This window comes from Corvus cornix, chromosome 6 (genome assembly GCF_000738735.6).
Source record: "Corvus cornix cornix isolate S_Up_H32 chromosome 6, ASM73873v5, whole genome shotgun sequence".
NCBI lineage: Eukaryota > Metazoa > Chordata > Aves > Passeriformes > Corvidae > Corvus > Corvus cornix.
In genome coordinates, this window is record NC_046336.1 from 28596252 (window position 1) to 28612021 (window position 15770).

Here is a 15770-nt window from a genome sequence, read left to right on the forward strand (position 1 = left end):
CACACAAGGACATGACAAGAGTCCTGTGCACAGAAGCTGTCACTACTGAAGTTTGAATGTGGTGATCAAGGACCTTCAAACAACTGAAATGTCTTTCAGTAAAAGAAGTAAAAAAAAGATGAAAGATATTTTGGTAAACAGAAAAAACAGAGCTGTCACACACAAAATTACTTCAGTGTGGAAGATGAGTTTGGAGATGTTTTCCTAGTTTGATCTGGTATTCATCTAAACAAACTAATGGCACTACTTATATCTTATATTGTTAGGAAAAAACCCTCTTTAAATTCCTCTATGACATGTGGATTTAAGACCCACATAGTTACATGAAAAGACCTGCAAGTAACTTTGCATTTTAGATGACCAACTGAATCTTCACTCTTTGAATCTGTAAGCAGGAAAAAACCTAGCACTGACTTTTCTGCCTTGTCTATTTAAAAAACAGGAGTTGAAAGACACAGGGAAATAGCCCACATGAAACACATGAGTAGTTTAATGGCAAACAAACAAACATATGAGGCAGCAGAGTGCTGCATGGCAGTATAAAAACCAGATAACCCTCTACAGCACCTTCGACCAAAGGAAGAAAGTAGTATGATGAAGGAAAGAGGCAGGAAAGAAGAGAAAAAATGATCACAAAATATTAATAATTTGAAACCCTACAGTGGCCAGGTGAAGAGCAGAAGAAAGGCAAATAATTACATTCATCATCAAGAACAGGTTTCTGAGGAGCTGATTCATGTTAAATCATTCATGCAATTGTCTACTGAATTAAGGCCTAGAAATCAAAGGTGCAGACTTGCCAGCACCTTTGGGTGTCACAAACTTTTGCCAAGCAGGAAGTCCAGGGGAGCCCCAGTTCAGCTGCCTGGGATGTGTGTGCTCCCTACGAGGAGAACTAAAGGTACGATATCCCAGGAAAACCCTACAGAGCCCAGGGAAAACCATGACTATCTGACGAGTCCCCTTGAAGAAGGAATCTGCTCTGACCTAAGCAATGTCATCCCAGGTCTGAGGTGAGGTTCATTGCTGTCAGGACAGGTGTTCAATGGAATTGTCCCCACACAGTTGCCTCCAGGCTCTTCCCCTGACTGCCATAATCCCAGAATTGAACCACAGAAGCCAGATAACAAACTGGGAGCCAAGAGAGTCAGCCAAGCAGAGAGGCATCTCACTGAGCCAGCAGGGATTTCCTGAGGACAAACCTAAAATCTCACCTTTGCCAGAAATAAAAGCTTGAGTAATACACCTGCTTTGAGGAGCCTTGCCCCTGCTCCCTCTCCACAAAACCACTTCCCTTAACCACATTTTTCAAAAGCTGAGGGAAATCTTCTCCTTCCTTCTTTTCAAAAAGCACCACTATCTTCCTTTCTAGTATCTGAGTGTTTAAAATTCTTACAAAAAATATAGTTTCATTTACTGTCACCAGCTCATCCAACATCTGCAGTTTTTTTAACGGGGAGGGAGAGAAACAGTAATGTCTTTTGAAAACATGCAAGGATTCACCAGATTTTCGAGTCACAGTCTGAAAATGAACTGCATACTCTACTTGGAGGATTTTCCAGGGGAAGAAAAAATCAACATGTTTCAAGACACTGCTCTGTAAACCTTGCATAGAACCAGCTGCAGTCTATCATATCAAGTTTTCTTCTGGACTGATTCTCCCGGAAAGGTTTCATCAGCTTACAAGCAGCAGGGTTGTTGTTTCATTTCCCCTTAGGATTCTGCTGTGTGTCAAAGTAAGAAATTGAGACTAAACAAGAAAACATGGAGTAAAGTTTAAGTACCTCTGCTGTGAAAGCTGTTGAATGAGAAACAGGCATTGCAGACTACAAGTGTCAATTAGGAACTGGTTCCACTGGGAAATGACATTTTCACATTGTTTCTGCCTTCTGGTTTGCTGTTGACAAATCTGAGTTTAGGAAAGTTATCCTCTAGTTACACATATTTCTGACATCTTTCCTTTTCAGACCTGTCAGAACAGACATTTCACACAAAACTTATTTGCCACTATCATTTTAAATTAATAAAAGATTTCCAACACTATAATAAAAATATTGGATTGCCTCCTCACTCACCGCAAATCTGGGGTACTCAGTTGTCAGAATGAAGCAATGATTTTGGAAATCTCTGGCTTTTGGCACCCAAATGTAAGTATTTCAGTGAGATCTGAACTGTGATTGACAGGCAGTTGCAATGCAGCCCCAGAAATCTCCTTTACAGATTGTAAATTGCATTGCCTTTGTGGAAAAAACAAAAGGAAAAGAGTCAGAATGACTGGAAGTAAAACATCCAGTGAATGCTTTATGAACTCTGGTGAATTCCAAAAACTGAACATTATCCCACAGTGTTCCAAAAGTACTTTTTAGGAGCAGAACTCATTCTTAGGAACACAGCTCCTCCTATATGGGGATGTAATTGCCAGGGACAGTGTCGTGGTCCTGCCTTCAAGCGATGACAAGACCAGAGGAGGGTTACCATCCCTGGCAAAGCTCTGCTGCAGAAATCTGGGAATATCCCCAGCTTCTGGGATGGGAGATGGTCTGTTCCCACAGCAGGGGTTAAAACTTTTGAGCCCAGCACAAAAGGCTTTGCAACAATAACAAATCAATCCATACAGAGCCCTAGCTTATGAAAAATGCCTGATTGACTCCTGAGTGGCTGGAAAGGCGTAGCTGAAATTGAAATTCGGTCTTGTAATTCTGTCTCCATATGCTATTGTAATTCCATCAGTTTCCTTTCACTGCTCGCTCCTGGACTCCTTCAGGCTGAGATTTCATGTATCACTTACCCTCACACTTACAGCTGAAATCAGGGAAGAGGCTTGATCCTGTAACATGTGGCATCATGCCACTGTGCTTCCCAAGGACCAAAAATACCCTCCCCTGCACCACACCAGGATAATTGGAATGCACTGCCATCAACACAAGAGTCGATGTTTCTGCTGCATCTGCATTCCACATGGACTGTGAATTTGACAAGCTCCCATAATAATGGAAAACATTTCCGACAACTTTCAGAGCTAATATATTCCAATCCCCACAGAGCAAATTTTCTAGAAGAGAAGTGTATCAATTTCCAGCTAAGGGTTGGTTAAGAAAGGCAGAGCTTTCCACAGAGAGGAATATAACAGTGAAGACACAAAGGCAGAGAAAAGTTATTTTCAAAACTTTCAAGCATGCATTGTGCCTATAGCCAAGTCTGCATTTCCCCGTCTCAAATGCCATTAAATTCCAGGGAAACTTGGGAACCTGTGCTTGAATTAGAATCATCAAAGACTTTGGCCTGTGCAGTTACTGACAAATTAAAAGTTGAGAGTTTCCCTGGAATATCTGTCCCCCCCACCTACTAACACAGAGAGAGGACAGGAACCCCTGACTGAAGTCCCACACAGAGGAATAGCTGCTGGAAATCAGCAAAACATATGTGGACTCAGAAGAGGCAAGTGGGCGTGGACAGATCCAGAGAAAAGCCACAGAAACTCACCATGCGGGAGGACTGGAATAAGCAGGTTCAGGACTGTGCAGGAACGATGGACAGTGGCCTCCAGTAAGGCAGGCTAACATATTCCCTTCTTGCTCATTTCATAAGGAATTTTGTTGTGTCCCTGTGGCAGAAATTAAAACACAGTTCTGTAAGGGGATTCTTCCTCCTCAGTGCTGCCATTGAGCAGAACACAATCAAAATAAAGCTGGCAAGAGAATGGAAGTCCAGTATACTGTGAGGCACAAGATGGCAAGCAGCCTCTCTTCTGCAGTCAGCAGCTTGTACAGATTTATTTGCCTAAATCCTTCAGATGACTCCAATGTCTGTGCCATGAACCAGAGTTTCTGCTCCTGTGGACAGACATCAACAGGCTAGCGAAGAATTCCCATAACCAAAGTGTAAATTTGGGGTTTGCTTCTCATGTTAATCCAAAATAACCCCAATGCATTGATGTTCAGATGTACCACTCTGTCCATGTTTTTGGGGAACAGGAGCTATTGACATTTTTTGTGTCTGGCTTGACCTAACACCATTCAAACTAATTCTCAGTCTGACAAGAAGAGCAATTTCTGCTTTTTGTCCTATTTCATTAAATTGGAAGATATATCAAAGGTGTCTGCAGTCAGAAGTGGCCTTGATATTACAAGATTCAACACCAAATTAGTATTTGCAAACACTGCTGTTCATGGAGCTAAATGGCCAGCACATATGTTCACACACTGGAATCAGATGTCCTCATTGTTAGGCTCAAACTTGACAGCAGGGCAGGACAAATATGATGCACAGCAATGCCGCACGTTTCTCTCTCACATTTCAGGCTGCCCATTGCAACAATATCTACGAGGGTCTATTCAGCTAGTAAAGAAGAGATGCAATCCACAAAGTGCTACAAAAGCATAATACTGATGTTTGGATTTTAGACTATGAATGCACAAGTCCAAAGAAAAGACCTGCCCAGGGTCATCTTTCTCCAGGAAAACAATTCTTTCCTTTCAACTGACCACTCACCAGTTATGAGGAATCCTTGAAAAAAAAGTATTTAAGCCCACAGTCTTCTTGAACACAGATTTATGGACTTAAACATCATTATGCTACAAAGTTTGCCTCAGCAGCCACTTTGATCCTACACTTGTCATCTGAATGAGCAGATGCAAATAAAAAGAGTACCACTAGTAGTGAATTTGTGCTATCATTGTGCTTGGACAAGACACTGAGCTTTAGGAACAATTCAAAGGTTCTCACCATATGCTGCATACGATCTACGAATTTTGACCTTGAATCAGCACAAGCGGTTCAGATACAGTACTTAAAAATGAATCAAGTTGGCAGTCTTTAGAAATTTCAGCCCTAGTATGAGCTATTGATTCTGGTTTTGCATAACAGTTGTCAGCAGTCTATAAGTTTTTACTTAAAAGGAGGAAACTGGTGAGGCAGAAAGCTTTTGCTTAATTTCACTCACCTTCTGTCCTCTGAATAAAACCAGCCATGTTTTCTAGAATATTACATCTCCTCCTCTTTCTTGCTGTTAAGACTGTCATTTTTTACTCACACAGGCAGACAACGAGGGAACATATGGCCTATTTCTCTATGACAAAACTCTTGCAATTACACCAAAGAATTCCCAGCAGAAATTTGTGAAAGCAGCATCACAGTGTTTGCACTGGAGTGCTGCTCCTGGTGGCTCACCCCTCTCCCCTCCTTGCAGACCTCTGCTCACAAGCCAGAGGGGTTATTGCCCTCCTATTCTGTTCAAAAGGTCAGCTCTTAAGAACTGTGCCCTTTGCACAACATGAAAATGGCATATAAACACAGCTACTAAGAAGATCAGGGTTTGCAGTGTCTGCCTGCACCTTTGCAAGGCACAGGCACTAAGGCAAGTCATACTTCTCTGTTCTGATTATTCCTCAGCTGCAAATAGTGCACAGAGCCAAAACATTATCTTCCCTTTAAAAAGCCTCCCAGGGCTTGTAAAGCCTGATGAAACCGACACAAATGTGAATTCAACACACTGCCTCTCCCTTACGGGCTGCCAGACTCATTAGCAAGTTTTTAAGTCACCTTATTGTGGCTGTTCTGTGGGATACAAGCGACCTCATATTGCTGGTAACGTTCTCCAAGCAGCCTGATGCTAACTCTGCTTTCCCTATTGATTCTGCTCACTTGACAACATTGATTTTTGTTTTTCCTCTCCACATTTCTGCTATGATGAAAAAGCCATGGCATTTGCATCAGCTCCTTTTTTGTGCCCCAGGATCACTGTAGAGAAACAGGCACCATGATGCCAGCTGAGTTACTGAGGGGAATAAAGAGGGTCCAGAGAGAGTGACTGGTGTCGCTGGCCTCTGCATCACACAGAAAGGGCATCTCAAATACATGGAAGGTAAACATTCCTGCGGGTGTACACACACATACAACACTTACTGGTAAAGAAGAGACAGCATTATTCATTCCATGTGAAAAAATGTCTTGCTTTATGAAAGCGATTGTCCATGGAGCCATTGAGCACATTCAGGCGTGGCCACAGCATGTCCCAGCTGGCCTCTGGTGGCCCGTACCTAATGGATTGCACTCAAGCTGTTCTAGTCTGGGCCAAGACCAGAACAAAGTCAGGCTCAAACCAGGGAGCCATAAGTCCCCCTTCAGTCTTTTATTTGTACCCAGTGAATACTGAGGGCACCTGCGAATCCTGCCAGAAAACCGTGCGAAAGTTTCCTCTAGTTTGGAAAGGAGTCAAATAGGACTGTCATTTTCAAAAGGCTTCTGAAAATGGTTCAGCCTATTCTGATGTGCCTCTTCTTACCATTTTCAAGCCTTCTCCATTCTCTGTCGGTGCTGGCACGTGTGAAAGCATCATTGCCTCTCTATGCAGCTTTTGGAAAGAGAAGAATATTATCCCATCATCTTTTAAAGAGACTAGGTGTACAAGAAGGAATGAATCATGAGAATTCCTAAATACCAAAGCACAGCCTGGGCTCTAGGGAAGGCAGTCACTGGGCCCTGTGCTCTCCCACTCCTCTTCTGTGAATCAATTTGCTACCTTCCCAAAGCCTGCAAGTCCAGTACTGCAATCGTTGAACTCTTCGAACACCCTGAAGCAACTACAAAATCTTTTGTATCTATTGTATGTTTTTACATAATATGGAAAAGTATTAAAATATTAAATTATTAAATAATTAATTAATTATTAAATTATAATTAATATTAAAATATTAAAAGCTGCAGTAAAAATTCAATAGTCTTGATTTGTTCCAGGAAAGCCTCAGCTTTAACAAAATTCCCACTGACCACAAAGAGAACGGCAATATCCAGCCCTTCCTATCCTTAGAGCATGGTCCTAGTACATCTCTAGGACCTATGTAACCATATTCTAAATTATCTCAGAGGAAACCCATGAAGAAGCTATCAAACAAGTGCTAAACATGAGGAGAATTCCTTTCCATTGAAAAAAAGCTTCCTTAATTTTGTCTCTCAGGTGGTTAATGCAAAGCTTGAATATGTCATTAACAGGGTATAAGGAAAAAACCCTCTAAGCTGTTGTTTTCAAATAGCAATGCCTATATCCTATGGATCCATAAACACATCATGCATTCTGGAAACAGGGATGATTTGATGTGGGGTCCTTTTTGTCCTTGTGCCTCTGGACAGTCAATCTCCCACCTTTACCTATCTCAAGATGCAATTTGATGCTGCATTTTCAGGTTGCACACATGAATATACTCCAAGAGCAGACACCTGCAAATGCCTTTCTGTACACCCTATGTTTCCTAACTCCAGAAAAGCAGTCCCAGAAATACATTACCATTCCATTGCCAAGTGAAATGGGGTCTCTAGGTGCTCCCACCTCTCCTGCCACTGAACTATCGGCTTTGTGAAAGGGTATCTGTAGTAATATCAAAGAACTACAGAACTCACAGCACTGTTGCCAGATGTTGGGAAAGAAACTGAACAGGGAAAAGCCTGTGATTGAGCTCATGACAGGCAGGCATGCACTCTGAACTCTATCATCATTTCTCAAATTTCTTACCCTTTGAGTTGTAAGGTAGGTAGATACTATTTTTTTCTCCCCAGCAAAGAAGCAAAAGGTCCATGCTAAAAATATACCACACATTTTCAAGACTGCTTTTGCAAACAGAATAAAACCTGATGTATCAAGTGGTATCAAGTTATTTTTCCATATTATGTAAAAACATACAATAGCTACAAAATACACAGTAGCTAATCTTAAATTTATTTACCTCAGCAGATCTTTACATTTCCTGCAACAGTCTGAGCAGTGTGTGAAACACAGAGGTTACTTGGAGTGAACACTGTTAATTTAGAGTGGCATTACCAGGCTATTAAAGCAGAAAGGTAAGCGTGCTGCAGCTTAGACCCATCAGCTGATGGAGACAAGCATGTGCTGGGACACGTTTGCTGGAGCAGAGGCTGCTGGGGAGAGACATTTTGTTCTGAAGCAACAATGCTGTCCTTCTCTGAGAACTCCTGAGTCTCTGCATTGTTGTCAGCACCTTCTCCTCAGTGAGATTAACCCCCAGTGCCAGAGCCCCAGGGAGGGCTGGCTGGATGCAGAGATGCCAGTTCCTACATAAAGGAGCTGGCTGGGAGAGGCTGGATGCCCCAGGGGGCCAGCACTCCTCCTTTTCCAATAGAATTTCAATGCTGCTGCCTATTGCAATGGTTCTCTATTTTCTTCCCCCTCCCACTTTAACCAGATTAGCCCATTTGGGCAAATGGGATCAGATTTTAGTGGTTCTTCAAAGATAAAATGTCAAGAATATTCAAGAAGATCTTGCTCCCACTGAAATACACTTTAGGAAATCAACACATTGTGCAGAAAAAAAGCAAAAAGGCTTCAATGACTGTTACCAGAATATTTTCTTTCAGTAAGGCCAGGGGCTTGTGTACACTACTCACTTAACTAAAGGTAAATAAAACAGGAGAAATATTCCAATCTACAGAGGAGCTGGATGCCCAGGAAATTTGAAACAACCCCTAGCACCTTTCTTCATCTTTGAAAATGTTCTGATCATCTCGTTGTCAATAATCTTTTGCTTTTCCTTGCTCTTGCTGATCCTCTGGTAGGACTGAGGGGGAACACTGCTATCTAAGGATAAGATCATTCTTGCTGGATTTTTTTTTACAGACACCTGCACATTTGAGTAAATAGCACACCTTTAAATATTTGAAAGCTATCATCTTGATATGCTTTGAAGAGCAGACAGCAAAACGCAGCCTCCTATGCTGAGCTTGGTTTCTGTTTTGAATAAATTGTGTCCTTTTCTTCTACCTCTCCGTTGCTTCTTTTTAATATTTAAAGGGAAAAGCAATTTCCCCTTAAGCAACTAAGTTCTAGGTATAGTAAGAAGAATCTTTATATTGTTATTACTCTAAAATAAAGGCAGGTACAGACTACAGCTTACAGCACAGCAAAAGTAAAAATTATTCAGACAGAGAAATTCATACAGTAGAGGTGTGTGGAGACTACTTTCTTCTTTTAAATTTTGTGAAGCAAAATGTATTGTGGTACTTAGACAAATTCCAGCCTCTAAAGAAAACAGATACAGAAAAAATATATATGTCTGAAGTGTTTCTGAAAATTTATCAATGATGATATATTATGAACTTTCCTTTTAAAAAAAGAAGAAAATGTACTACAGAAGACATGGTACTTTATATGTGTGCTTTTTGGAACAGCAAACCCAGGCCTTTTGTTATACACCAATTGATTTTAAGTACAGATTTTACACAATGCAAGCTCTTAGGATATTTCTCATTTAAAAAATTCATATAGGAAGCTGAGAGATAGATTTAGAAGAGAACACAACACATATTTGTAAAATAATTGCAGTTTATTGACCAAAGCCATTAAAGGCACTGCAGACAACAGCATTACTTGACAGTCCTCATCGAGTTATTGATTCACTTTTCTCTCCCAAAAGCACAGTTGCTCAGGCTTTGTTCAGTTTACTGAGCACAAGGCAGAAGCACCTTTTCATTGCCACTGCTCCAGCTGTTATTAGACACCACTCCCCTGTGCTGCTTTTGGCAGGAAAGTGTTGATGTGAGGTGCCTGGCAGAGACAACACTCCTAATTTAGAGGTGTGTTTGCTGTTAGCACAAGGGCTGCATCTCTGGCCCCAGCAAACTGTGGGGTCTCCTCCAGATTCCTGCTTTGCCCTTGCACAGGCATCTTAAAAAAGTGGTATGAAGGGTTGCAACAACCTGTGTATGCAATGGTGACATCTTGATACTGCTTGCAAATGAGAAAATCCTGAAGTCTGAGCTTCCTGATGGAACAGAAGACATCCACTGATCTCTTCCCACAAAGCAACGGATCTTAATACTGTGAAAAATCTGAAAGGAGCCCAAAGGCAGCTGGGGAGAGTGTGCTCTGATGAAGCAATCAATGTTCACAAAGGAATTCAGTGGGGCAGGAGGGCCAGGCATGCAGAGATCTAAATGCAGATGGGCACCCAACTCAGACTCTGGTTACATCAACAGTGGAATCAAATCCCAGAGCTGTAAGAGGTTTCAAGAATCAGGTACCTGTGATGACAGACAAGGAGCCCTTGGGTTCCTTCCTCTTCTCACATGAGCTACAGCCAGGACCGCACACGTTCCCGGGTGCTGGACATGTTCTGATGTGGTGACCACTGCAGGTCCTCTGCCCCACACCCTCTCCCTCCACGCAGCAGCTGTTCCTGCTGAGCTTCTTCACAAGGCTCATTGCTTTGGAGCGACACCGCAGCCACCTGAGATCCAGAGAAACCTCCTGGGAATGGATTCCGTGGAAATGAAGCTCCTGCAGCTCACTGAAGCTGCTTCAGAAATAGTTCACTGCTGTAGGAATCACTATTTCTCGGCAGATGGCCACAGTTGCTGCAGCCCTTGGAGGAGAATTCCATGTGTTGCTTCTTGTTCATCCAGAGCCTGTTTGACAGAGGAATTCCCAGAGAAGAGCCACGTTTCCTAACTCCATGCCATAACACACAATGCATTAGCCACAATTAAAAGCATCATTACAGGCACTTGTTCTTCAAACTTTTTTCAGCTGCAGATGAAATGGCAAAAGCATGAATGGGTTTCTTTCAGAATAACTATCAAGAATGCAGCCAGACTTTGATCTCATTTTCTGGACTTATCCATGGCGTGTCTGTGCTTCTGGAAGGGAAGAACCACTTGATCCCATCTCAGCATGTAAGCTGGAAAAGAACAGCTTAGGGACCTCTGCCTTCACTGTATGCTGTGAATGACACATGCACAGGGAAAGCAGCAATACAACCAGCACAGGCCCCAGACCTACTTACAGTTGGCTTTTGGCAGCTTGATGTCAGCTTGAATTTCCTTCAATTACTTTTAAAAAGTTGCAGATAACGACATTAATCACTGTGCAGAAGAGTAACTCCACAATGAAAAGCGCTTGTTCTGGGTGGGGAAGTGCATTCATAAAGAAAAACATTTGCCATTCCACATTTTACTGACTGGGTTGGCATTTTCCAGTGGCATCATGTTCTCATCAGAATTCCAACTGCAGTGCTATTGCCTGATCTAACCCCATCCCCGCACCAATTGCCTGAGATGATCAGCATTGAACTCCTCTGTTGCTACACAATCTTTTGATCTGGGACAACTTCAGTGGATGTGGCCAGATTAAAAAAAAAAAAGGCTCCCAGTCCTGTAGTCCTGTTCTGGTTAAAGAACTTGCAGTGACCAGAAGGAAATCAGTGCTGTGGAAATATGGTATCCCAGGAGAACTGACCCACAGTGCTGCTGCTGTCAAAAGTGAAAGACAGAGAGTTCAGGCAATGGCAGAACTGTCTGTTCTCTGGACTGGGGAGAAGAGTGTCAACTGAGAAACCGGCTAAAAAGCATCTAAACCAGGTGGCTTCATTCTCTCAAGGTCCAGATATACCAAAGAGAAACAACCTTGCAATGACTCTAATTCATTACAGCACAAGGGAACCTGCCAAACAACTCAACCGTTAAACGAAACTAGAGACTTCTTTACTCACAGCCTCGGGGCAGAGGGATGAGAACTATTGGTTTCTTGTATGGAAAACAAGAGAAGAGAACAGGCTTTCAGCTCAAAACTAAGCGTATAAGAAACAAAAGTAATAAGGTAATGGTACCAGTTACTTAAAAAGGCACTTAGGTCCCCATTTTACAAGCTCATGGTCACTGCTTACATCCTGCCAGGTACAACTGGAAGCAAACAGTCTGTCTGATATGGGTACCAGGCAGTGGAGCAGGCATTGGAAGAACCCCACTTCCCTTATTGGTTTGCTTTGAGGGAGGAAAACCACAAACTGAAGGACAGCATCAGACTTCTGAGCAGACAATGGGTAAAAAGGGGGTGAAAGGAGCAAAAGCTTTCATGGCATGTGCGCAGAATAAATGAGAGTCTTCCAGCTCAGATAAAATGAGGAGCTGAGAAAGCCAGGACTTAAAAACTTTTATCAGTCACCAGCTGAGCAATGAGTGATTTGACTTGTGATAGGAACTTATTCCTATTCTTCCTTTGCATTAAATTACAATGTTTTGAGCCTTGGTGTATATCTCCAGGGAGCAATGGCTGAGAACTGACTGCATGGCAACAAACAGAACTGGGGAATGCCGCAAAACTAACAGAAACAGTCACTTGGATCCCTTAGTGAATTCACATCAGCAGTATTTACACCCATTGCGTGTTCTCTCCAGCTGAACACACCAGAGAATGTGACTGTTGGCAGCAATCGGGCAAATGAACAGTGAATAATAAGCTCAAGTAGAGGCTATTTGCAGGAACTGAATCTTGAATTTGCATTCAGGTCAGAAATGCTGGTGACAGCAGGCTCTGCTCACCCAAGCAGAGACAGGCACAGACTGTGGCTTCTCTGTCTGCTGTTTGACTTTCAAAACATTCCCTCGCATGGGCACAGACCCCACCTTACTCTGTTCCCTGAAATTAAAAGATGCAACAGTCTGAGCGGATTCAAGGAAATGATGAAAAGAGACATCTGTCAGAAAGATGACTGGTTTTCAAATGGTTTCTACATCTGGTCCAGAGCCATTAGTGGCCATTAGGAGTGGGTGACAGCACTTAGGATGGAGCAGCTAAGTCCTCGATATAGATAAGCAAGGAGCACTTTGTATCCAGCCTCTTTAGCTTGCTGTTCTAAAAGGAAGCCAGGTTCTCTGTACATGGCAGATCTTCGTTTTTGTAATGGAAAACTTCATCAATTGTGTCTGCTTCATGTGATTTTAAAACCCTGGCAGAAAAGAAACTGAGAGCTTTCATAACTCTCAACACCTCCTCAGCCCTACAAAATTTAGGGGAAAAAAAAGTGCTTTGCAAAGCTCTGTCAGTTTCCCTTTGGCTTCTTAAGTCTCTGCACTTTCCACTGTGGTAACTGTCTGCTAGTGTTTTCAGGGACTAGAGAGAATTCTCTCACTTAACTGCATTGTCAGGAGATTAATGCACGGTGGGAGCTGGAATAGAGGGAACTTGCCTTGCCTGTCTTTGTTCAAGGTCATTCAACCACTCCCTTCAAAGAGCCCTCTGGCACCTAAGCTTTCCCACCACAGGAATTATTCCCTCACTGTATCTACCCAGAGGTAATACCAACCCTTTCCTAGAGGCAGCCAAAATCTTGAGCTGTTCAGAGAACTCTCAGCAAGACCTGACTGCTGCTTCTCTCCCTGCCTTGTACTGTGGCTGCTGTGACTCCTTCCCAGCTGTCCCTCTGCACATGGAAAACAGAGCAGCTCAGGTGCCTCTCCCTTACTGCTTTGCCTGGGAGCTGCAAGGATTTGCTTCAGCTGGGGGAAAGCTGTACTCCTTGAAGGGGGCAGATGTGGTCTTTCCTCTTCACAGAACCGGAGTTAATTCTCAGTTTGCCAAGAGTACAAGAGTACTGAGTTTCCTCGTGGGCTCAGACTTTTCAGTAATCACTGGGACTTTCAGGTGATAAGCATATTTTTAGATTGGGCTCTGCTCAGTCCTACCACAACAAAAGGTTCGGGGCTGTGTTTCTGGAAAAAAAAACCCCTCTTGTCATTATTTTTGAAACAAGTTCCCTTTCATTTAAAAGTCACATTTGGAACAAAAGTAAATAGCTGTTTCACAGCATTATTTTTACTACAAAACCAGCTGCAGCACAGAAAAGAACTTTCTGACCTCATCTGGAGGGCTGTTACACTTATGTCTTAAGTACAGGAGTTACAGTTACTCTTTACAGCAAATTATTTCATCACAAGGCAATGTATTGGAGCCTTGGCTTAATGATCTGTGAGTGTGACACTTCCACATCTGATAATCAAGTAAATCTGTGTGTCTAAACACACACCAACCCACCTATGCAATTGTGGAGCTGCCCATAACTGCCTTTTTCAGGAACTTCAGCAGCGTGAGGTCCCTAAATCTCTCAGGTCTCTCTGAGAGTGCTGGTTCTTTTCCTCATAGATGTATTCCTTGTCATGGTTACCAATATCCTCTCTCACTCCTGAACTATTTACCACATGCTGTACTTTTGTTGTCCCACTAACAGGGCTGGTGTCTCTAATGTGATGTCTCAACATTGCAACCCAAAACAGGGGAAGGGTTTTGTCTTGCAAAAACACAACAAAAGCCAACACAAGAGAACAGACTTTCCCTTCCTGCAAACGTCTCATCCATCATTCTGGCAAGCATGCTGACAAGAAAGGAGTAAAATGTCACAGATGTCCTCCAGCAGATTATGTCTAATTGACCATTTCGCACCCCCACAAGGCAGTGCCGTATCTGAGGGGGTTCCTTTACTCACTGAAAAACAACCAGAGTCAAATCCATTCCTATGACGCTGTTTTCCTCTTCTTCCTTTACTCACTGCGTTTCCCTGCTGTGCACACACACACTCATCTGGTCACACCATATAAATAACCACAACTTCTCTGCAAAAGGAGAAAGAAGGGACTTTAAACATTGTCCAGTTCCAACCCCCTGCCATGGGCAGGGACACCTTCCACTATCCCAGGTTACTGAGAGCCTCTTCCAGCCTGGCCTTGAGCACTCCCAGGGATGAGACATCCACATCTTCTCTGGGCAACTCTGCCAGAGCCTTGGCACCCCTCACAGGAAAGAATTCCTTCCTGATATCCAATCTAAACCTACTCCCTGGGAATGAAAGTATTCACAGACACAGCACATGTGTGCTGAAATGTTTGAGCAAATTACCTTCGCTAATACACAGGATTAATTAATCAGTGCATTAGTAAATGGTGTAGACATTTCAAACTCCTTTAGGATTTATAAAGCATTTAGAACTTTCAACAACATATTATACCCAAGTAGTACAGAGCAGGGTGGGAATGAAGGAAAAGGACATCTACTGAGGGTCAGAGTTAGCCCATCTAACCTAGGAACTGGATTTTCCCAGTTATCTAAGTTCTTCACTTGTGATAGATGTTGCCTCTCTGAGGATCCACAACACCTTGAGAAGGTCATGGTCAAAGCTCACAAATTCACTAATTCACTGCTTTTTACACCTCAGCACGGCTCTCCTCCAATCTTCCTCTCTTACCTCTTAGCATAGTGACTGGCAAATTTATGTAAAATGTGGCAGATTTAGATTCAACATTCCCTTTTGTGGGGACTATAAACAAGATCCCAGTTAAATTCCCTAAAATTTAAACCAAAATGTTTTATCTGACCTCCCTGTTAAAGTTGTAAAATACTCCCTGAATCACAGAAAACAAAAAGAAAAAAAGGAAAATTAATTACTGCATTGCATGCTGACTGCAAGTTCCATCTGGAAGAGAAAGAAGCTAAATCTGAGGACATTTACTGTGAGATAAATAAGTCTGAAATCCATGAATTTGCAGCTAAACAAAGGAGTTAACTACCACGTTACTTCTCACTCTTACTTACTTGGCTTCAATCAATATTTTGCTGTTCACTGAAAACCAAAAATCTCAGCAGACCGATGGCTAGGGCACTTCACCAGCCCATACAACATGCAGGCAGCGGTCCTGTCAGGTTAAGGGCAGCAAAGTCACGTCTCTCACATCCTGCATATAAGCTCTTAACACTGATATATTCAGTGAAATCTGAAGAGTAGGAAGAAAATAGCTTTGCTCTTCTTTCCCTTGCCTAGTAAGAAAGAGCTGTTTCAAGGACCTGTTCATAGCAAATTGTTCATCAATATAAATCCCAAGCTAAAGTTAGAGCCAAGGCCAAGGACCTGAGGAGGGCTTGGTCAGCTCAAAGTAGACACTGCAATATCCTGCCCTGAATTGCCCAGCTCCATCCAGGACAATTCCATGCTCTCTGT

At 42.6% G+C, this 15770-nt stretch overlaps 1 long non-coding RNA gene across 1 annotated transcript in view; it reads right to left on the reverse strand.

Annotated features, from left to right (window-relative positions):
- Positions 1-15770, reverse strand: part of LOC104690182 — a 97835-nt gene that overhangs the window by 17017 nt on the left and 65048 nt on the right. The window contains exons 3-4 of the long non-coding RNA XR_005602139.1: positions 3484-3604; positions 2076-2237 (exon numbers count right to left, since the gene is read on the reverse strand). This is a non-coding gene — a long non-coding RNA (uncharacterized LOC104690182). The remainder of the gene's footprint in view (positions 1-2075; positions 2238-3483; positions 3605-15770) is intronic.